The 23,359-nt window shown below is 40.1% G+C and overlaps 1 long non-coding RNA gene across 1 annotated transcript in view; it reads right to left on the bottom strand.

Annotated features, from left to right (window-relative positions):
• The window catches only part of LOC120885493 (uncharacterized), a 52,726-nt gene extending 43,814 nt beyond the window's left edge, over window positions 1-8,912 (bottom strand). Inside the window, exon 1 of the long non-coding RNA XR_005728145.2 lies at window positions 8,810-8,912. This is a non-coding gene — a long non-coding RNA (uncharacterized LOC120885493). The remainder of the gene's footprint in view (window positions 1-8,809) is intronic.
• Window positions 8,913-23,359: the final 14,447 nt, after the last annotated feature.

The raw sequence follows: 23,359 nt of genomic DNA, 5'->3' as shown, positions 1-23,359 counted from the left end.
AAAGTATGTGAAAGTTCTTTGCAAATGTGTACATAAGACAGTACATTTGCATTTCAAAGGATGTGTGGGTTACATTTCATTTTGGTACCCTTCCCACCCCTAACTTCATACCTTTTTTTATTGGGCATTTTTTTTTTTGGTGCCCTTGTTCTGCTTAACCACCTAGTTAAGGTCTAATGTAACTCATTAACTTTCTTCCCACTGATGCCAGGAATCCAACCCAGGGCCTTATGCATACTAGATAAGGCCCTCTACTAATTGAGCTATGTTTCCAGCCTGCTCATTAACTTTAATGTTCTACCAGTTCAAGATTGTTTATATTAAAAACAAAACAAAAGACAGGCTCTCAGCCCAAGTTGGTGAACTCTGCAGTCTGAAACAGGAATCGAGATTCATTGATTCATCCTTCACTTATACACTTACCAAACACTTCCTGAGGGGTAGTCATGAGCCAGGCACTCTTCTGTGTACTGGGTATAGAAATGAAAGCCCTATGCTGGGCCCAGAGGCCTCTGCCTATAATCTCAGCTACTCAGGAGGCTAATGCAGGAGGACTGCAAGTTCAAAGCCAGCCCCAGCAACTGAAATGAAAAATAAAAAGAGCTAGGGATATAGCTCTGTGGTAGAGTGCCACTGGGTCCAATCCCCAATACTGCAAAACATAAAGAAAGAACAAATACTCTAGTCTCAATCTCAATGAACTAATCAAGTGGAGGAAGAGACAAGTAACTGAATAGAGTACATGAGAGCATTGAAATGAGGATGATGTACAAGACTGGCAGGGAGGGCTAAGAGAGCAAGGTGGAGGAGGTGACCTTGAGTGAAGTCTTCTTTTTTTTAATATTTATTTATTTATTTGTTATTGGCGGACACAACATCTTTGTTGGTATGTGGTGCTGGAGGATCGAACCCGGGCCGCACGCATGCCAGGCGAGCGCGCTACCGCTTGAGCCACATCCCCAGCCCTTGAGTGAAATCTTGAAAGGTCAAATACAGAAGGGAGAAATTACACTCTAAGCAGAGGAAACTGCATGTGCAAAAAGGTAAAGAGGGAAGAGGATGCATGGAGCAGACAAAGAACTACATGTAATTCAAGTGACTGGTTGTATGGGTCAGTATCAGAGAATAGTTGGCTGAAGGAATGGACAAGAGCAGGAACTTAAGTGGCCTAGTGGACACTGCCTGCCACATGAAGGACTTTGGACTATACTTTGATGGGGAGTCATTAAAGAGTTTGGAACAGTGTGACAGCAGTGTGAAAGATTGATCAAAAAAATTTTTTTGAGCATAAGTGAGCAAGGAGAACCAGTAGTCTTCTAACTAGAAGAACATACATACAACTAGTCAGTGGGAGTTGGTGAGTGTCTGATCTGGACTAGGGCATTGGAAAGGTACAAAGGGAGGGTACAGAAATGGAGATTTTGTGGAGATAGAATAGACTTGGTGCCTGGCTGGGAATGGAAAGAGAAGGAGGAATCATTTGTTTACTCTCTGCCTTTAGTACTGACCGTATCTGTCTGAAATTGTGTTACTGAACTCTGATTGACCATCTAATTAGAGAATTTCCCCATCACTATAGTCACTAAATGGTGATGATATTCAAACTTATGTGGGCTGATACTTGTTCCCTAAATACCTCAGGTCTTCTCAGCTCAGTTCTGTGACTGTGGTTCTAACTCCAGCAACTTCTCCAAAACTTCCTGTCCTGTGATGCACTGTTAGTGAATTAGTGGCTAGATCTGTGGTATATATAAGGAGATCAGCAGATGCTGAATCTAGCAGTTGACCCTCTGACTTCCTAAAGCTGATGTGACTTCCGATGTTTTAGCATACCATACACAAGTAGCAAATAATCATATACAAGTAGCAATTCTAGCACACAGGATATAGGAATGCAGCAGATTTTGCAAGGACTCTGGGTAGTGGGGTTCCCAGTTTAACCCCTGTAGCCCTCCTTTCTGTGGTCTGCCAGCTACCCTGAAATTGTTTTTGTTTTTTTTAACTACTTATTTTAGTTGTAGTTGGACATGATACTTTTATTTCACTTATTTATTTTTATGTGGCGCTAAGAATTGAACCCAGGGTCTCACACGTGCAAGGCCAGTGCTCTGCCACTGAGCCACAACTCCAGCCCTTGTTTTTTATTTTTTTTTAATTGTTCACTTTCTTACAACATTTTAGTTATTTTAATTTTTTTAGTTATAGATGAACACAATACCTTTATTTATTTTTTTAATTTTAAAAAATATTTATTTTTTAATTGTAGTTGGACACAATACTTTTATTTTACTTATTTATTTATTTTTTTTAAGAGAGAATGAGAGAGGAGAGAGAGAGAGAGAGAGAGAGAGAGAATTTTTAATATTTATTTTTTAGTTCTCGGCGGACACAACATCTTTGTTGGTATGTGGTGCTGAGGATCGAACCCAGGCCACATGCATGCCAGGCGAGCGCGCTACCGCTTGAGCCACATCCCCAGCCCCTTACTTATTTATTTTTATGTGGTGCTGAGGATCGAACCCAGGGTCTCACACATGCGAGGCAAGCACTGTACCGCTGAGCCACAACCCCAACCCATATTTATTTATTTTTATATGATGCTAAGGATTAAACCTAGTGCCTCACATGTGCTAAGCAAGTGCTCTGCCATTAAGCTACACCCCTAGCCCCTGCCCTGAAATTCTTACTCCCTCTTCCTATAAAGGAAAAGGAATGCTGGGCATGGTGGTGCACACGACTGTAATCCTGTCTCCTAGGGAAGCTAAAGCAGGAGAATCACAAGTTGGCTGGCCTCAGCAACCTAGCCAGATGCTATCTCAAAAAAAGGTTGGGGATGTAGCTCAGTGGTAGAGCACTTCTGGGTTCAATTCTCGTTATGGTAAATTGTTGGAGACCAGCTCCAACAGGGGGTCTCTGGAGATGATGGTGAGGAGTCAGCGAAAGGGGGGTGGAGAAACAAAACAGACACTAAAGTGAAGGTGCTGAATCCCAATCTTTACTTGTGAAGTTGATCATATATACTTTTCATTTTGGCAGGCTCACAGTACTTTGTGGTTACAAAACAGGAATCATTATTCAAAGAAACAAAATATTACATAGCTACAGTTAGAATAGAAGAATGTATCTTGGCTTATGCATAAGCAAGCAAAGTTTTTCCTTTCAGTTCGAGTTTTGCTTTGAGATGTTTCTGCTTAGTTAACTTTTAATAATAGTTAGAAATGTCCCAAACTATTGGCCTATACCTTGACTATTCTTTTTTGACTTACTGACTTGGAACCAGTGCCATGGTTACAGCAAGTGGTTAACTTGTTATTAATTTTAATCAAACAAGAGTAAGAGCACAAACCATTGTGCACAGGAACAAGAACATGTTGCCCAGTACCAAGCACTAATCTGTCTTCTTAACATTAATTCTTCTTTTCTAGATTTTAATTTAATTTCTCAAAAACTTCCTTGACAGGAATACAGGGAGTTTTTCTTTAGACATTAACAATTTACGCTCCACAGCTGAATCATTGCATTTAGAGCAAACAGATCTATTTTTTAGAAGTAGTTGCATTAATTGGGAAAGTCATGTTTTTTCCTTCATACTTAATGGTCATATGAGAAGTCACAACTATACGTATTAAAGGAATACAAAAACAAACCAGCCCAATCCCAGAAACATACTGTGCTCCTCCAGAGGATGGACGCCTTGCGCCATCCACCTCAGTAGGGCCTTGCCATTGCCTGAGTCAGGGGAGGGGCACAGCAGTAAATAAATATATGAATAAATAAATAAGAGGGAATGACTTCCTGCTCTTACCTGGCTCTTCCCATCCTCACCTATAGTTTCTTCAACTTTTTCTCTCTTTCCAGAGTATAAACTGAGGATAATGTCACTGGAAAGCAAGACTTTGCATAGCTTCGCCTTTCCCATAACCATCTTGGTGACAAGTGTCAGCCTCAACCTCAGATTTTTCTCTCATTCCTTGTTAAGCACAAGTTGAGAGATTCTGTCTGGGAAGCACTGAGCTCTGGAGCCTCATAGGGGCTGGATATATATAGAGAGAGAGAGTCAACAGCTATTGATTAGATCACTTTTATTTCCTTTTGAAATTTGGTCATCATTCCCAGACTTGGAGAGCTATAGAATTAGGTCAGGATGCCCAGTGGTAAGCTTACCAGAAATCTTTTTCTCAAAGTACTCTTTTAGAGCCCCCCCCACCCCCGCAAGTCAAGAGCTCCTTGAATACTTCCCTCTTCCCTCTCTATCTCCTTGACTGAATTCTTTCATGGCTAAGAGAATAAGGAGAAATGATAGGAGACATAGGTTGGGATAAACAATTTGCTTAGAACATCAATCTAAAACAGTAGTTCTTCAAGTATGGTGTCCAAATCAGCAATTTCTGCATCAACCAGTACTTGTTAGAGGTGCAAATTATCAAGCCCCTCTCAAGATCTAAATCAGAAACTCTGGATCCTGGAAATCTGTATTTTAACAAGCCTTCCAGGATATCCTATGGCAATATCAAGCTCAAGAACTGTTGATCAGACTCTCAGACTTCAGTATGCATCTCAACCACCTGGGGAACTTGTTGTGCGTAACCTGGTTAAACAAAACTAAATTGGTGTCTGGGAGAATGTATTTTTAGTAAGCTCCCTAGGTAACTCTGATATTCATCAAAGATAGAAAAACATTGATCTAAAGAATTCATTTTATCAATTAGCTGAGTCTCCTGGGGAGGGAGCAGACAGAAGACCTGTGGAAATGTCTCTCTTAGTTCCAAATGTCACCTGATTTGAATCTCTGGGGAGCTTGATATAAGAGCAGGATCCTAAGCCTGCATCAGATGTATTGAATCAGATTCTCAGGCCTGAGGCCCTGGCATCTACATTCAGAGTTCACCAGTTGATTCTTTTGCATGCCAAATTTGGATAACCAGTGAGCCAACAAGTTGACAGGTGTTTTCAGTGCTGGATACACATTAGAATTGAGAGCTTTAAAAATTACCTAATAACCTGAACCTTACCTTTATAGTCTGACTTAATTGGGTCTGGGCTAAGGTTTCTTTTCTTTTTTTTTTTTAATGCTCCTCACACACTAGTTATCTTTACGTGTAGTTAAAAAAACAAAAAACAAAAAACAACACATTAGGTTAAAGGGAGATGAAGATCTGAGAGGCACTGAGAAACAGGAGAAAGTAAAGGAGTATCAAGGAAACAATTGGTGGAAGTCTATGAGAGAGGGATTTTCATATTGAAAATTTAAGGGAGAGAGAAAGATGGAAGGGGGCTCAAGTGGGAGAGTAAGTAGGTTGACTTGGATGGTGTGGAACTCGATTTTAGAAGAAAGTTAGTGTATTGATTTCCTATTGATGGTATAACAGATTACCATAAACTTAATGGCTTAAAACTACACAAATATCTAATAATTCCTAAAATGAGAAATACAAAACGGGAAAGCAGTTCTGGGTTCCTTCTAGAGGCTGTAGGGAGAATCCATTTTCTTGCCTTTTCCTCCTTCTAGAAGCTGCTTGGATTCCTTGGCTCATGGACCCACATCACTCATAACTTTGCTTCTGTCATTATGTCTTCTCTTATTCTGACCCTCTAAAATTATCCCTTTATACATTGTGATTATATTAGAGTCACCCAGGTAATCTAGGATAAAATCTATCTCAAGATCCTTCACTTATTATGTCTGCAAAGTCCCTCTTGCCGTGGATATCAACATTCAGATACCAGGGATTAGGATGTGATTACTACAACAACCGCCTACCACAGTCTTCCCTCTAATCTCCAAAAATTCACATTGATCTCATATGCAAAATACACTTCCCTCAAATCTTAACACATTCCCCCAAAATACATTCCCCCAAATCTCAACCCAGCACAGCTTCAATTCAAAGTCCAAAGAAATCTTATCAGCCCAGAGCCCCAAATTAAATAATCTAAATAAAGGAATGAGGGCTGGGATTGTGGCTCAGCGGTGGAGCGCTCGCCTAGCACGGGCAGGACCTGGGTTCGATCCTCAGTACCACATTAAAATAAAGGCATTGTGTTGTGTACATCTACACCTAAAAAATATTTTAAAAAAATAAAAATAAGTAAGGAATGGGTGAGGTGCTGAGTATAATCTACCCCATGGCACAATTCATTTCCATTTGTGCATCTATGTTGTTCAGAAAAACAATTTATCTAGCCAGTCATGGTGGTATACACCTGTAATGCCAGCAACTCAGGAGGCTTATGCAGGAGGATCAAAAGTTTGAGTCCAGCCTGGGCAAGACTCTGTCTCAAAATTTAAAAAATAAATAAAAAGGGCTGAGGCTGTAGCTTAGTGGCAAAGCATCTCTAAATTCAATCCCTGGTAACACACACACACACACACACACACACACACACACACGTGTCCGCGCAATAAATGATCTGCTTCTAGGAACAGTCATCCAGTAACAGTTATAGGCATTTCCATTCAGAAAGGGACAAAATGGAAGGAACAATAAAATCACAGCCCCAAGCAATTTCAAAATCCAATTGGGCAAACTCCTTTAGATTTCAAGGCTGGGGACTAATTCTCTGTAGCCGTGGGTCCTGCCTCTGGGCTTGTCCTTCTGTCCTTGAAGTTATTCTTTCTTATTCTTGCAGGGAAGGGTATCTCAGTCTGCAGCTGAGTTTTGTTTTGCTTTGATTTTAGAAGCTAGGGTTTTCAAGTGTTGCTCAGGCTTGCCTCAAATTCCTAGGCTCAAGCAATCCTCTAGCTTTAACCTCCTGAGTAACTAGGACTACAGCATAATATCAATTCTACAGGCAGGAAACAGTTAATTTTATCAGATTGTTTCCTGCCTGTATAATTTTGGAAATTCAACTGCCTTCTTTCATTTTACTCATTTTGTTTCTTTCAGTCCATGTATCACAGATATAACAGATATATACTCATTTCCACAGAATTTTCCTGAATACTCCCATCTCTGAGATGGCTGAGGGGATCTATTAATCACAATCTAATATCTTCAAAGAGCCCTGTATGTTATTGAATACAATGACCTTATAGTTCTTCTAAGGTACTAGCAAAAAGTTGTCTAGCACACCCTTGGCTTTCTCTCCAGAATAGTCTTTCCTAAAACAGTGATTCTCTTATCATCTTTACCAATCTGGTAGGCTGAGAATCTCCTAAATCTTCAATTCTTGATTTTTTTTAAAAATTCTTCCCTTAATTTATCTCTTTTTCTGGATTTTACTACAAACAGAAAGAATAAATTAGGCTGCATATTCAACACTTTGATTAGAAATCTTCTTACAGCTTCTACTTTCTGAATAACTTCAGGACACAAATCAGTTAAAATTTCTGCACTATTTAACAAGACCCTCCGTATCTTCCTCCAGTTTCCCATAAAATGTTCCTTACTTAAGGAAGTAAACCCTAACCAGAAGCACCATTAACGCCTGTATTTCTACCCACATTTTGTTTATAACGACTTTGGTATTGTTCAATACAATATAGGTTTTCTCTACTGTGCTCCTTATTTTCTTTCTTTCTTTTTTGGCAGTTGGGTGGGTACAAGAGTTTGAACCTAGAGGTGCTTAACCACTGAGCCATATCCCCAGCCCTTTATTTATTTATGTATTTATTTATTTATTTATATTTTATTTTGAGAAATAGACTCACTAAGTTGCTTAGGCCCTCACTAAGTTGCTGAGGCTGGCTTTGAACTTGCACTCCTCCTGTGTATGCCTCCCAAGCCTATAATCCCAAGGATTATAGGTGTGCACTACCATGCCTAGCCTTATTTCCTTTTGATCCCTTACCAGCAGAACTTTTAATATCTGTAATTCAAGGCAATCAAGGTTTTCCTTCTATCATGTCCTTTAAAATTCTTCATCAACATCCATATTAATTTTGTATTGTTGCTATAATAAATGACCACACACTTAGCAGCTTTAAACAATGCAAATGTATTATCTTACAGTTGTGGAGGACAAAAGTCCAAAACAGGGCTAGAGGCTTTTGGCAGAATCTGTTGCTTTGCTTTTTCTAACTTCTAGGGTCTGCCTGTGTTCCTTGGCTCATGGTCCCATATCACACTACTCTCTGCTTTCATCATGATGTTTCCTTTACTTACTATAGTCCTTCTGCTCTCTTCTTAGACACTGGTGATTACATTGGGTCCACCTGGTTAATCCAGAAAAATATCCCCATCTCAAAATCCTTAACTTGATAACATCTGCAAAATATCCTTTGTCATGCAAAGTAACATATTCATATATCACAGGAATTAGGACATGAACATCTTCAAGAGGACATTATTCAGCCTACCACAGTTAGTACAGTTTAATGGAAGTAGAAACAGTTGCTGGAAGGACTGTGAGAGTCAAGCAGAGGTGGAAATTCCCAGTTTAAGAGTCCAGCTCCTCCCAGGGTTGGGCTGGTTGCCTCTAGCCTGCTTAAAGAGGCCCCTGGCATGGCTAACAGGTTTGGTCAGCAACTGAGGCTGTTTTGGGGCCAGAACTCTTATTGGTACTCCCCAGGCCCTGAACTTTCTTCTCAATTCATAAAGAAGGAAAATGACATTGCTGTTAATACGCCTGGAACTATGTGGACCTTTACCCAAGTCCTCTCAGAAAAGTTGTGCCTTTGCTTAGTGAGATATTGGGAGATGCAGACCAGGATGGTTGATTCCCTCTGGAGGGGAGGATGAGCAAGAGAAGAAAGAAGAACCCTGGACTCTTGATTCTCTATCTCTATCTAAGCCCTGTCACAGAACAGCAGGGTTCTTAGCATCCAAGGTCAGACTTTGAGTGGTCCTTGGAACCCCCAACTCCTTACCTCCAGTGGCTAATCTCCTTCCTGGACAGGCAGAGAGATGTGTCATGTTGAGCAGCACCCCTCCCTCCCTGGCACCTGTGTGATGACTCAGATCCCAGGTAAAGCCCAACCCAATGGGAAGTGACTAAGCATTAAAGTTCCCTTTCTCTTATTGGGGAGGGAGGAGGAAGCCTGAAGCTGAGTCTGACCCTCCTCCTTGATTTCTCAAGGTAGTGAGGGTGGGGCTTTGCAGGTGACAGTGCTCCACAGGGTGTCCCTAGAGCATCCTGTCTCCACAGCTTCTGCTTTTACTCTGTGTATCTTAGACTCTTTATGAGTCTAAGAGACTTGGCGGGTGGGCATGCTAGGATCTAACTTACATCTTGCTGTTACCCCTGTCCTCTGCTATCTCCCATCTTGCTGCCCTTTGAGGAGAGTCAAGTTTGTTTTCTGCTCCAGTAGTAAGCCCCATGTGTTGGCTAGGGAAAGTTGACTTGAGCAATGGGGATGACTTTTGCTGACTATCCAGACTGGAGTCCTGACTGTGTAGTGGCACTTAGGAAAGCCAGGAGTTAGATTACAGAGGCTTCATTTAAAATGCACAGTTTGGCCAGGCATGATGGCTTCTGCCTGGCTAATCCCAGCTGCTTGGGAGGCTGAGACAGGAGGATCGCAGTTTCAAAACCAGCCTCAGCAAAAAAAAAAAAAAAAAAAAGTGAGGCGCTAAGCAACTCAGCGAAACCCTATCTCTAATAAAATACAAAATAGGGCTGAGGATGTGGCTTAGTGGTCAAGTGTCCCTGAGTTCAATAAATAAATAAAATAAAATGCACAGTTTGACTATCTCTATCTATTGTATGAGAACCAGTAATACAGTTGCCTCCAGGAAGGGAAACCAAGTGGCTGGAGGATAAGGAAGGAAACCCTATTCTTCCTCATATAGTCTTTGATAACTTCTAAACATTGGTCCATTTGCAATTACCACCTGTTCAGATGGAAAGACATGGTTAACTGGAAAGAAGAGAATAAGACATCCTTTTTCTGTATTAATGCTGAAGAAGTTCAGAAATTTAGTCATTGGTTGGACAAACATTAAGGAGTCCCTGTTGGATCTCAGGCACCCTGCTAGGTTCTGGAGACTCCGCATTGTGCAAGTCGGCATCCCTTGTCTCAGGGATCCCAGTCGGCAGAGTGATTCAGACATAACTAGGCAATGACCATGCAGTGTCAGAAGCTTGATGATGGGAAGTGCAGACACCAGGGAGCTGCAAAAAAGAAAAAAAAAAACCAAAACGCTCTTGTGTTCAGACTTTTGCCTCCCCAGACCTGGTGACGTATAAGTTGAGTGAGACCTGGGGGTACGTGGGAGTGACGTGAGGGCAGGCGTGGGTTGGGGTGGGAGAGTCCCAGGCATAGGGAACAACACAACATATTTGAAAACTTCAGGGGCCATAAAAATCTTGGCAGCTTCCCTAGAATTGGAAGCAGTCAATGAGCCTGGATGTCAAGTTTGGAGCGGGGGTGTGGAGAAATGAAGCTGGAGAGGTAACATCAGATCATGAAATGGTTTATAGATTAGTTTTTTTCTTTTTTTATTATTGGTTGTTCAAAACATTACAAAGCTCTTGACATATCATTTTTCATACATTTGATTCTATAGATTAGTTTAAGGGAAATTAGTGGTCAACTTGATGGCAGATGTGGAGCCCTGAGCAATAGGATTAATAATAATCCACAGGGATTGAAATGTTCTGTTGTGCCAAACACTATGATCTCCTTACATAAATGAGTTCATTTAATCCTCTCAACACGCCCTTGAGATTTTCCTTTACATTTTGTGTAAGGAAACTGAAGCTCAGAGGGGTTAGTTACATTTAGTGGGTAATATTCCAAGGTCACAACAGTAGAGATGTCTCACAACAGTAGAGATGTCTAGGCACAGCTACCCTACGGAAGAGCTGGGGTTCTCACCTGGACACACAGTATGCCATGTGACCTCCCATTAAGATAGAGTAGTGGTTCCCAAGGTGGTTGGTGATTTTGCCTCTTGGAAACGCTTGGTAGTGTCTGGAAACATTTTTGATTGTCACAACTGGAGGGATGTTACTGGCATCTAGTGGGTAAATAACATCCTACAATGTACAGGACAGCTACACGCAGCTAAGAAATATCTGTTCAAAATGTCGACAGTGGGGCTGGGGTTGTGGCTCAGTGGTAGAGCGTTTGCCTAGCATGTGTGAGGCCCTGGGTTCAATCCTCAGCATCACATAAAAATAAAAAAAATAAAATAAAGATATTATGTCCAACTACAACTAAAAAATAAATATTAAAAAAATGTCGATAGTGTCAGGTTAAGAAATTCTGAGATAGAGATCAAATTATAGAGGGCAGGCTTAGGGAGATAGACAAGTAGTGTGAGAGTTTTGGAAGGGACAATTTTTTAAAGGCCTTGTACTTACTATACTTAAAGCAGCCAGAGACAGTGGTCAGCTACAGCAAATCCTGGAATGGATGAGCACATCCTTTTCCCAGTGTATTTATGCAGCTCCCAAGCACCAGCCTTATGAGGTCAGAAGGAACCATTTATGAATTATCCTAGAATTATCCAGAGTTAACTCTGAAGGATTCCTGCCACCTAACAGGCCCAGGGCTGTAAAGAGGTACTAGCAACAATGGCCACCTTCTCATAAGCATTTTCTGGTTGCCAGAGTGCTCAGTTTTGCTTTTGCTGAGATATATTGTAACCAAAGCCCAAAATTTCTGATCAATGCATAATTTCAAAGAATTGTAACATCCAGCAGCTGGGAGACTCAAGGAATATATTCAAGCCCCTCATTACCCGAATTTGCTGTTCTCACAAGTCTCTTAAACCACACTTTTATATAATATATTCACCTGGGTCAAGAAAGGACACTAGGTGGTTCCCAGTTGACTATTCTTTGGTTTGACATACCAGCCAGGAGCTCTCATTTATCTGTGAACTCCAGAATAGGTGCAGGGCTTATAGGATGCACATAAAAGCTCATAAAATGAGGCAAAAAATTGCTTTAGTTTCAGGAATTCTTTGTTGTTGGGTACTTGGACTTGTGAGTGCTTCAAATTCTGCAGATCTTTTTAGTTTCTGATCTTTAGCTCAACTTTCAGCTATTTCTCTCCTAGTTCTTGTCTGGCTCTCTGGTTTGACTCACAACATATGAGTCTGTCCTAATTGGATTTTCCAGTGGATCACAGCCCTATCCTCAGCCAACATGAGCTGTCAAAGTTTTGCCTCAGTCATCCCAGTTTTAGTTTCTTATCTTGTTCATGGTCTTTTTTTGGGCGGGGGGAGGTACTGGAGATTGAACTCAGGGGCACTTGACCACTGAACCACATTCCCAGCCCTATTTTGTATTTTATTTAGAGACAGAGTCTCACTAAGTTGGTTAACACCTTGCTTTTTTTTTTTTTTTTTTTTTTTTTATGCTGAGGCTGACTTTGAATCTGTGATCCTCCTGCCCCAGCCTCCCTAGCAGCTGGGATTACAGGTGTGTGCCACTGTGCCCGGCCTTATTCGTGGTCTTGATCCTGAGAAGAGGGACAAACTGACCATAGAACCAGGGATCTAAGAGCTCTCAGAAAGAGCCACCATTTTCCTACATCTTTTTTTAAAATAAAAAAAAATAATTGTTGATACATCTCTATTCTATTTATTTATTTATATGTGGTGCTGAGAAGCAAACCCAGTGCCTCACACATGCCAGGCAAGTGCGCTACTACTGAGCCACAGCCACAGCCTCCCCCAATCTTAAAACTCACTTTTAGAGAGTCTTCTAAGCTAAGCATCCTGTGTTTCTCAAGTGTCTATAAGAGAGTTCTGTGATATATTAATAGATAATAAGTGGAACAAAGAGTTTTGTAGCCAAATCATTTTGGGAAATGTGAAAAGGGGTTAGTTTCTTGATTACAACAAAGCTTTTCAAAGCTCTTAATAAGTTATAAACAGGTTGAGTATATATATAAGGAATTTATACAGTTCACAGTTTGGTACTTCAAATCCTTGGGGCCAGATAAATTTGGAATTTAGAATTTTTAACATTTAAAACATTTTATTGGGAATGTGCTATTTATTCCATAGCATTCAGAAGAAGGCTAAATGAAGAATCTGAAAAGCCACACATCAATTTAGGTCAGGTTTTGCCCTTGAGTTATAAAAACTTATAGTTTTCTGGACTTTTTGATCTTCAACACTGTATATACAAGATGATAGACCTTAATATGATGTTTCCCAAACATATTTTACCTTAGAACTCCCTCTCCTGAATTGTATATAGAAGAACTAATGTTTCATAGACTCTTATTTTTCTTTTTTGGGGGACACAGGAGATTGAACCCAGGGATACTTAACCACTGAGCCACATCCCCAGCCCTTTTTTAATATTTTATTTAGACATGGGGTCTTGCCAAGTTGCTTAAGTTCTCACTAAATTGCTGAGGCTGTTTTTGAACTTATGATCCTCCTGCTTCACCTCCTGAGCTGCTGGGATTGCAGACAGCAACATGGCACCTGGCTCATGGACTCTTGAGGACATCTGAGCTCTTGCTACATAATGCCAGCTTCCCAGGACAGCAAGCACCAGTCATCCTCTTCTGTGATGACTAGATAATATGAGGATACTGATATTGTAACATGGAAGATGTTGAGAACCTAAAAAACTGAGTGCACACCTGTAACCCCAGTAGCTCTGGAGGCAGAGGCAGGAGGATTGTGAGTTCAAAGCCAGCCTCAGCAACTTGGCAAGGCCCTGAACAACTTAGGAGACCTGTATCAAAATTAAAAAAAGGGTGGAGATGAGGCTCAGTGGTTAAGCACCTCTGGGTTCAATCCCTGGTACCAAAATAAAAATAATGAATAAATAAATAGGGCTGGCAGGGGCCTAGAGCTGTAGCTCAGTGGCAGAGTGCTTGCTTAGCATGTGTGAGGCACTGGGTTTGACCGTTAGCACTACATAAAAGTAAACAAATATAATAACAGCATGCTGTCCACCTACAACTAAAAAAAAATTTTTTTAAAAACAGGCTGGGGATGGAGCTGGGGTTGTGGCTCAGTGGTAGAGCACTTGAGAGACACCGGGTTCAATTCTCAACAGCACATATAAACAAATTAACAAAATAAAGGTTCATCAATGTCTAAAAATATATTTTAAAAAAGGGGGCTAGAGATATGACTCAGTGGTAAAACACCCAGTACCCCTCCCCCCACAAAAAAAAGACTTAGTGGAACCAGCAGATCTGATCAGGGAGTGCTCAAACTCCAGGTGCCAGGTAATAAAGAGGGATGCAAAGAAGAGGAGCATCATGGAAATATGGGTTACTATTGTTTTTTTTCTTTGTACTCTTCTGAGTTTTTCAAATTTCCTTTAAAAATGACAAATATTTTCTCCATCATTCTTGTTTTTTTACTTAAGAAGTTGTTCTTTATGTTGCTGTGGAGGGGAGGCAGGCCAGGATGCTTACCCTGGGGGAAAGACCCTGGGTTCCTAGGAAGATGACTTCCTGTTCTGGCCTCAGTGCTTCATCCTAGAGCTGAGCTGAGTTGGAGTGAGGTGGGGTGAATGCCTAAGGCCAGTGTCCCCTGGGTAAGGAGGAGGATACTGGATTTCTGGAGGATTTCCAGGAAGACTTCCTGCTTTGACAAAAACAACGAAAACACAGGAAAAGACTCTGGGGCTTAAGAGAGGGGATAATGAACCAGATTGGAGACTTTGGTGATGGAAACTTATATAGTTCCTCAAGTCTGCTGAGCACATTTTTCCCACTTCGGTGATAGATTGGGAGATGGAAAAGTGGGTTCAGTAGTTTTCAACGCCCCCTTCTTCTCCTCCACTCTCCACCTAATGTACTATCTCTTTACAGTGGCCTGGACTATGAGAGTTAGATATAGAGAGCGGGAAGTGGAGTAGGAGGGCCTTTTGGCTAGGGCCTCACATTTAGAAAGGGCATCAAATATGACCTTATATATGTGTGGTCATGTCCTTATTACAGTTACAGCCAGCCTCACTTGGGTTCAGCAGAAGATATACATCCTAAACTTGGTCACATTTATAGCACTATAGTATGCTGTAAACTTGTATTAAGGGTGCAGCTTATGAATTGCTCTATACACAGGTGAATGTGTGACTATATAAATGCATGTGTGTGTATGTGGTGTGTAGTGGGGGGGTATCACAACTTTAATTCACTAATACACTATAATTTTGGTAATCTTTTGGTGTTTAAAATAGACCAGGATCCTTAAGAGTGAAAATAGTAAACATATTTTTATTTTATTTTATTTTGGTACTGGGATTAAACTCATAGGTGCTTTACCACTGAACTACATCCTTTTATTTTTTATTTTGAGACAGGGTCTCACTAAGTTGAGGCTGGCCTAGATTTTGCCTCAGTCTCTTGAGATTACTGGTGTGTACCACCACGCCTGGCTAGTAAACATTTTAAAAAATAATACAAGGGCTGAGAATGTGGCTCAGTGGTAGAGTGCTTTCCTTGCATTCATGAGATCCTGGATTCAATTTCCATTACCACACACACACAAATACAGTGAAAGTAGTCTGGGTCCCTTTTCACCTCTGGGAAAAGAAAGGAGAACTCCAAGGAGGAATCCCAGAGTGTCTGTACTGGCTGGGTGTGTGGACTGACATTTCCTGAAGGATAGGATGTTAAGTTAAGTTAGCTCTTGGGCCCTGTTGGAGCCTTTCTTTCATGAATCCTGCCAACTCTGGTTTCATCTGCATCACTCTGGCGGCCTCTGCTGGGCTGGTGGTGAAAGGCGATTATAGCTAGGGTGGTGCCCAGAACACTAGCTGAGAAAGGAGAGGCTGAGTGGCCCAGGTGGGTAGTATGAAGACCTTAGGGTTAGAAGGGACTGAAAGAAAATGAGGCCTGTTTACTTCCAGATTGTTTATTACATGCAAGGTTTTAAGAAATTGTTCATATAGAGATGCTGAGAAAGGTAGGCAAATCTAGATCTGAGGGCAAGAATACTGAGAGAAATATTCTACTGCTGGGTGGAAATTAATGACTCAATTTTTTGCTTCTGCTTTCTGACCTCATATGGTGACCACAAAGAGCCTGGCCTCTCTGAGAAGGACAACCATTCTCCTCCATGCAGCTGGTTGGGTCATGAACTCTCAGATTCAGAGAGGGAGCAAGAATTCTTGCTGAGACTTCCCGGCCAAACGCTGAGTTCTCTGATCCAGTTTTCAGTAAAGAAGCTTGTTCTAAGAACATGCAGGGGCCTTAATTGGCAATTTCATTAAAATGCTTCTTTACTGTTCATGTGGCATTTAACTCTGTGGGATGCTTGGTAGGATTCAGGTGTCCAAATATACTGGTGACCAAATGGGTGCCAGTGAGCATTTGAGATAAAAATAACACATGGGAGCCCATGGCTTAATGCAGCTGCTGTGGCTAGTGCCTTGATCAAAGTTGGTATCAGGTTATTGGGAAATAGAGCCTTGTAGGTCTGGCAAAATCTCACTTCAAATAGAGGTTTTAGTCATCACAAGTAAAGCAATTTATGTCACCACAGTTTACTTTGCTCCTTCATTCTGGATCTTTTCCAATATTTCAGATGGACACTCTAAAGTTTAGAAAAATCAGCTTAGTTTCATATGGTCAAGGAACACCCAATGTGTGAAGTTTTAGGCTCTTAGCTTGTCCAATTTAGGTCGAAGCCTCCCTATATTCTGTCTTGCTTTTCTTGTTTTGTACTTCACTTTGAGACAATCAGCAATGGTGGTAGAGCTTACCCCTTAGGTTCATGAGACACATTCAGAGGTTCCTGAAATCTGGTCTTCCTCTCCTCAAATGCCCAGGATAGCCATGGAAGGTTGACTACATAGGCTTTTGTCATGGTTGTGGATTCAACCAAAGGAAAGTGGTCAGCTTTATTAATGGAAATAAACAGGGAAAGCAGATTGGTAATAACTGAAAAGCCCATTCCAAGAGCAGCCTATGTCTAGGAATTAGGTTTGTTCTGATTTATGGAGAAACTAGATTTGTTTGAAAAATTAGTTTCGGTCTTGCAATCAATTAAGTAATGGAAAAATAAAGAATAACTGAAAGACATATAGTTTACATTTTTTTAATGGTGGGAATCAAACCCAGAACCTCATACATGCTAGGCTAGCATTCTACCACTGAGCAACATCCATAGCCCCTTTATCATTTTATTAGAAAATAAAAGAGATAAGAAAACACAAATACAGTGTACAGCTTAATTTATTATAAGTAACACCATCCAGGTTAGGAACTAGATCTTTGCCAGAGTCCCCAGAAGACCTTCCACATACCACATCCCAATCATAACTCCCTCTCTCCTCCCACAAATCACCACTGTCCTGAATTTTGCAGCAATCAAGATAGAAATTTTGGAGGCCAGTCTAGATAGATAAACCTAAACTAATTACTTTTAACAAATGGCTTAGCACGTAGGCAGCTATTTTAATTGTTCTTGGATCATGAATATTCATGTAGTATTTGGGCTCCAGAGATTTAACAATGGATGAGAAGCTCTATCTCAGCAACTGAGTTACAGAGATTTCTGGAAAGTGATCTCAGACCTGGGAAAGTAGACTCCCTCTAAGTAAGATATTTGCAATATCTAAAACTACAAAGGATTAACAGGTATAAGAAACTCCTCTACCTCAACAAGAAAAGGGCCAGAAACCTAATAGAAAAGTGAGCCATGAATAAAGTAGGAATTCACAAAAGGGAAATCAGAAAGGTTAGCAGGTGTGTAAAGAGATGCTCAACTTTAGAAGTATTTTGGGCGATGCAAATAAGGATGGAGGGTACAGGGGGCGGTGTAGCTCAGCAGTTGAGCACATACTCAGCGTGCACAAAGCCCTGGGTTCAATCCCCATCCCCACCCCCTGCACCAAAACAAACAAGAAACACCCAACTTAATATCACTTTATGTCAATTAGATTGGCAAAATATAGACAAATCATATTATATCTACAGGTATGTGGGGGAAAAGGGGACTCTTAACTTGTAGAGCATTCTGGAAGCCAGCTGACTATATTGTATGAATTTAAGTATGCATAGTCCCAATCAGCCAGCAATCTCATATCCCTAATGGAACATAAACATGAATATTCATCAGAGAATTATGTGAGGAGGCTTGGTGCTCATCACTAAAGAAGTGGAGAAATAAAAAGCTTAAATACATACTTTGTAGTATTATGCACTAGTCGGCCATAGTGAATTATATGTACTTTGGACCGCACAATAATCTTTTTTTTTTTTATTTTTTTTTTAATTTTTATTTTTTTTATTGGTTGTTCAAAACATTACAGAGCTCAAGACATATCATCTTTCATACATTCGACTCAATTGGGTTTTGAACTCCCCAAATACATAATACAGACTCACTTACACAATAATCTTAAAAATATGTGTCATCTAAGGAAAAAATACAGTAAGATATGTAATACAGTAAGATATGAAGACAGAGAATATTTGGGGAATTTGATCATAAGCATTTTCACAACATCAAATAGAGTCCCTGCACATATTAGGTATTCAAGTGGTATTTGATGAATGAATGAGTGAATGAATGAATGACCTCAGAAGCCATGAGTGTCTCATGTTTCAGGCCATATATCACACCTACTACTTATGCAGGCTAATCACATCTATTTATAAAACTCACTATAAGTCTGGGAGTATACCTCAGTGGTATGGTACTTGTGTAGCAGGCATGAGAACCTGGGTTCAATCCCTAGTACTGTGTAAAAACAAACAAACAAAAAACAACCCCCCACCAATACACTTTGTATCTTTTAGGAGTGCCTATTTACCCAAGGTCAAACATTAAACACATTATAGTGAATGACCCTTATGGAGTGGGGAGAAGGATGACTTAGTAGGGAGATAAATGAGAAAAGAAAGAAAGAGAGGGCTGGGTGTAGTGGCACATGCCTGTAATCCCAGCTGCTCAGGAGGCTGAGGAGGAGGATCATAAGGCCAACCTTTGCCATTTAGTGAGATCCTGTCTCAAAAAAAAAAAAAAAAAAAAAAAAGGGCTGGAGTTGTGGCTCAGCAGTAGAGCGTTTGCCTAGTACAAGTGAGGAGCGGAGACTTGGGTTTGATCCTCAGCACCACATAAAAACAAATAAATAAAGATATTAAAAAAATTGAGGGATGTAACTCAGTGATTCAATCCCTAGTACTTAAAAAAGGAAGAAGAAGAAAATAAGAGAGGGCACCTATCAATGATGAATAATGATGTTCCATGAACTGAGGAGATTTGTCCAACTTTCTGTAGCAGAGGGGAAAAATTATCTTCAAAATGTTCCATATGAATGATCAAAAAATAAGAGAATATGGAGCTTTGCCTTAATGACTGGAATAGTTGGTGGCTATGTAAAATTTGGACAGACATCTATTTTTTAATTTTTGTTCTTTGTACTGGAAATTGAACCCAGAGGCCCTTTAAAGCTGAGCTGAAGCCCTAGCCCTTTTTATATTTTGAGACAGGGTCTGGCTAAGTTCCTGAGAATCTCACTAAATTGCTGAGGCTGGCCTGGAACTTGAAATCCTTTCACCTCATCCTTTCAAGTCTCTGGGATTACATGTATGTGCCACTGCATCCAGCTTGGATAGACATTTCAAAGGAAGGACCATGAAGATCATCATAAAATGCCTTAAGCATCTTAAAGGCATTTCAAGGTGGCACAGGGATTGTGTGGGTAAGAATCAGGCAAAGTCTTAGGTTCCCTAGGGAACGTGCCAAGTGCTAAGAGCCATTGCCAAGTAGGAATGACGCATGGCATGACCCAGGTCATTTTCAGTGACATTGCATGTAAGGTGACCTTGCTCAAGGACCAGGGTAGATCCCAGTTTAGGGCGGATCAGGGTTTAGGGCTCTCCTTGGGTTTAGGGTGGTTCCAGGTTTAAGGTGTATCCTGCTGGGAATAGGGCGTATCCTGCTGCTTCAGGCGCCCTTGAGTTCCCGTTGAGTTCTCCTGGGATTCAGAGAGTAATTTGGGATACAGAGCCCAGAGGAGGTGTGGATTCTCCCAGAACGTGTGCGTGTAGAGTGCCTGTGTGAGTTCGGGAATAAAGAATTGCTGTTTGAATCTACAAGGTTGTGGGTGGCTCGTGATTTTGTGCCCAGCCAGACTGCAGCAGCCAAGGAAGTCTTAGGGTTGGGGGTTACAATGGCAGGTACAGGACTGACACCTCAGGATCAGTTGTTTCCTCATTGACACGAGCAAAGGACGGCGGCGAGGTCCTCCGACCGCTCCCGGGTGGTCCTGAAGTCACGGCTGCCCCTGCCCCAGGTAACCTCTCCCGGCCGACGATCCGTGTCTTGAAAGAAGAAGCCGCCACACGCGAGATGCCTTTTCGAATGCTCGGTTTATTCACTCCAAGGGCATCACATCACACGAGGCACAGGAACAGAGGCTGGTGGGACGCAGTTCGCTCGATGTTGACCCACACATAGTGAGTCTGAACTGGCCAAAGAGCTCAGCCTTCCTGGCCTTTAAATACTATAGTTGTTTACAATACTTTAAACCAAAAACATGTTTATTCCATAATTTCTATTTCTTATCCTATCTTAACAGATCGTCTCTATTACATCACACCTTGCTTACATCTTTGCTTATCTTAGAAAATCACACTTGTTTTGTGCTAAAATACCTCAAAACATGTTTACCTTTTATCCTTATCTATTTCACACATTTTCTAGCTTAGGCACCTTTCTTCATCACAACATGTTTACTTCAAACTCTCCTGTCCTTTGTTTATTTCAAACTCTCCTGTAACTCTCCTGTCACTCATCTTGGCTGGAAAGACTCTGGTCAGAGAGGGGACAGTGAATAGGATTTGTTTGATCAAAGGAGTTGTTGGGGGAGACTTCATATTGAGCAGTCCCCAAAGTAGTATGTGAAGAAGCATATAAATAAAGTAAACATTTGACCTGAAAGAAAGGAGAAAAATATATAGGAAGGCACTCTGACCCCTTGTTAGAGCTACATGTGGTGGAGAAAGAAAAGGAATAATTTAAGAAGCAACTAAGGGCTGGAGATATAGCTCAGTCATCCCCAGCACCACAAAAAAAAAAAAAAAAAAAAAAATTGAGGACTAGGTTGTGGCTCAGTTGTGGAGTATTTGTTTAGATGTGTAAGGCACTGGGTTTGATCTTCAGCACCACATTAAAAAAAAATTATTGTGTCCATCTACAATTGAAAATATTTATTCAAAAACGTTGCCTTTTTTTTTAATAAAGCATCTGAAATTTGTATACATCTATTTGTCTAAACACAATATGGTATTCTGGGACAGAAAAAGAACAGAAGTGGAAAAGCTAGTAGAATCTGCATAAAGTCTGTAGTTAAGTTAATAATACTATACAATGTAAAATATACCAGAGTATGTAAGATATTAATATTAAGTCAAGCTGAGTGATGTGTATACAGAAACTTTATTACTATCATTACAACTGTTTTATAAATGTGAAATTACTCCAAAAGAAAAAGTTAAAAGCCCCATCCCCAAAGCAGAAAAGATGAATTAAAATAGGCAAATATGACAATTAGGTACATATAATAGACAAGATATATGTGCACATATGTATTTATATGTGTCAATTTTAAAGTTTTCAAAAAATAATTTACCCCCAAATGCTATTATCTGTAGGTCATATCATTATTAGTAGGATGTGGTGCTAAGGATTGATTCTCTTCATTATATTTTTCTGTATTATTTGAATATTTACTATAAAAGTTTATAAATTTTATAATTATGAGCTAAAACTATTTCAATTCTGCCTGAAGAAACAGAATATTACGTTGATAACATACCCTCCAGGGCATGTTATCAGCGTAATATTCTGATTCCCATTAGGTCCCGGGTTCATCCTCTCCCAGATGCAGGTTTGAGCAAATCTTCTGGAGATAAGCAACTTTCTTCTCTTTTTCTGTAAGGCTCATAAGCCAATAAAAATATGTCAGTCTTGGGGCTGAGGTTATGGCTCAGTGGTAGAGTGCTTGCCTTGCACATGCAAAGTCCTGGGTTCAATCCTCAGCACCACATAAAAATAAATAAAATAAAATAAAATTATATTTAAAAAGTATGTCAATCTGCTGGTCTTCAAGGAATAGTATTTATACTCTTACTGTTGGCTACAGAGCTATGATGATATCTGCCTATTACTGTGCATATATTTGGATGCACAGAATGGACTATATATGTGGAATGATAGTATTTATTCTTCCTTTCTTTTTTTTAAAGAAAGAGAGAGAGAATTTTTTTTTAAAGAGTGAGAGAGGAGAGGGAGAGAGAGAGAGAGAATTTTTAATATTTATTATTTTTTAGTTATCAGCAGACACAACATCTTTGTTTGTATGTGGTGCTGAGAATCGAACCCGGGCCGCACGCATGCCAGGCGAGCACGCTACCGCTTGAGCCACATCCCCAGCCCCTCTTCCTTTCTTTTTGATCTTTAGCATTTCTTAATTACAAAAGTAATACATGTGCACTGTAAGAAATTCAGTAAATATACCAATTCACAAATAAATAGAAATCTTTTATATATGGCTCATGGGCTTTTAAAAATTTAATTTTAGAATAGTTCTAGGTTTACAGCAAAATTGAGTGGGAAGTACAGAGAGTCTCATATACTCTCTTATTCCATGCATGCATAGCCTCCCTCAATATCTCTAAACATGTTAGATATGGACATGGTAGCCTATGCCTGTAATCCCAATTAGTTGGGAGTCTGAGGCAGGAGGATTGCAAGTTCAAGATAGCCTGGGCAACTCAGCAAGATAAAAAAGACTGGGAATGTAGCTTAGTGGTAGAGTGCCCCTGGGTTCAATCCCCTGTACCTCTGCTGGCATAAATAAATAAGTAAATCCCTAAACAAATCAAAGTGAAACGTTTCTTACAATTGATGAACCTATAATGACACAGCAATATCACCCTGAACCCATAGTTTTCATTAAGGTTCACTCTTGGTATTATATATTCTAGGGTTTTGGTAAATGTGTAATGACATGCATCTACCATTATAGTATCATACAGTCATTTCACCACCATAACCCCCCCATCCTCTCTCTGTTCATACCTCCCTCCATATTTTTCATATTACTAAATGTATATAAAAATGCACATTTAGTGATTTTTCATATCACTAAATATATAAATGTATACCTATGTCATCCTTTTTAATGATTACCTAGCATTCCACTGAATAATGTACCACAACACAGGCATTTCTAACCCTCTGCAAATACAAATGTTGCATCCATGAATAATACCCTTTTACTTATTTCTTAGTGCAATTGTGCTGTTTTTGTAGAATAGATTCTTTAATTTGGATGACTGAGTCACATAGTATTATATTTACAATTTTGATAGAGATTGCTCTCTAAAAGCAATTCAACCATTCAGCAAATATTTATAAATGTCTTTGTGTCAGACATTTATGAGCCATTAGGAATTTGACTATAAAGAAAACAGACACAGTTCCTAGTGGAGGACATTATTATCAAACAAAAATCACACAAATCAATACATTGT

This window comes from Ictidomys tridecemlineatus, chromosome 1, assembly GCF_052094955.1.
Source record: "Ictidomys tridecemlineatus isolate mIctTri1 chromosome 1, mIctTri1.hap1, whole genome shotgun sequence".
Classification (NCBI taxonomy): Eukaryota; Metazoa; Chordata; class Mammalia; order Rodentia; family Sciuridae; genus Ictidomys; species Ictidomys tridecemlineatus.
Note: the sequence above shows the minus strand (reverse complement) of the source record. Positions and strands in the feature narration are given on the sequence as shown.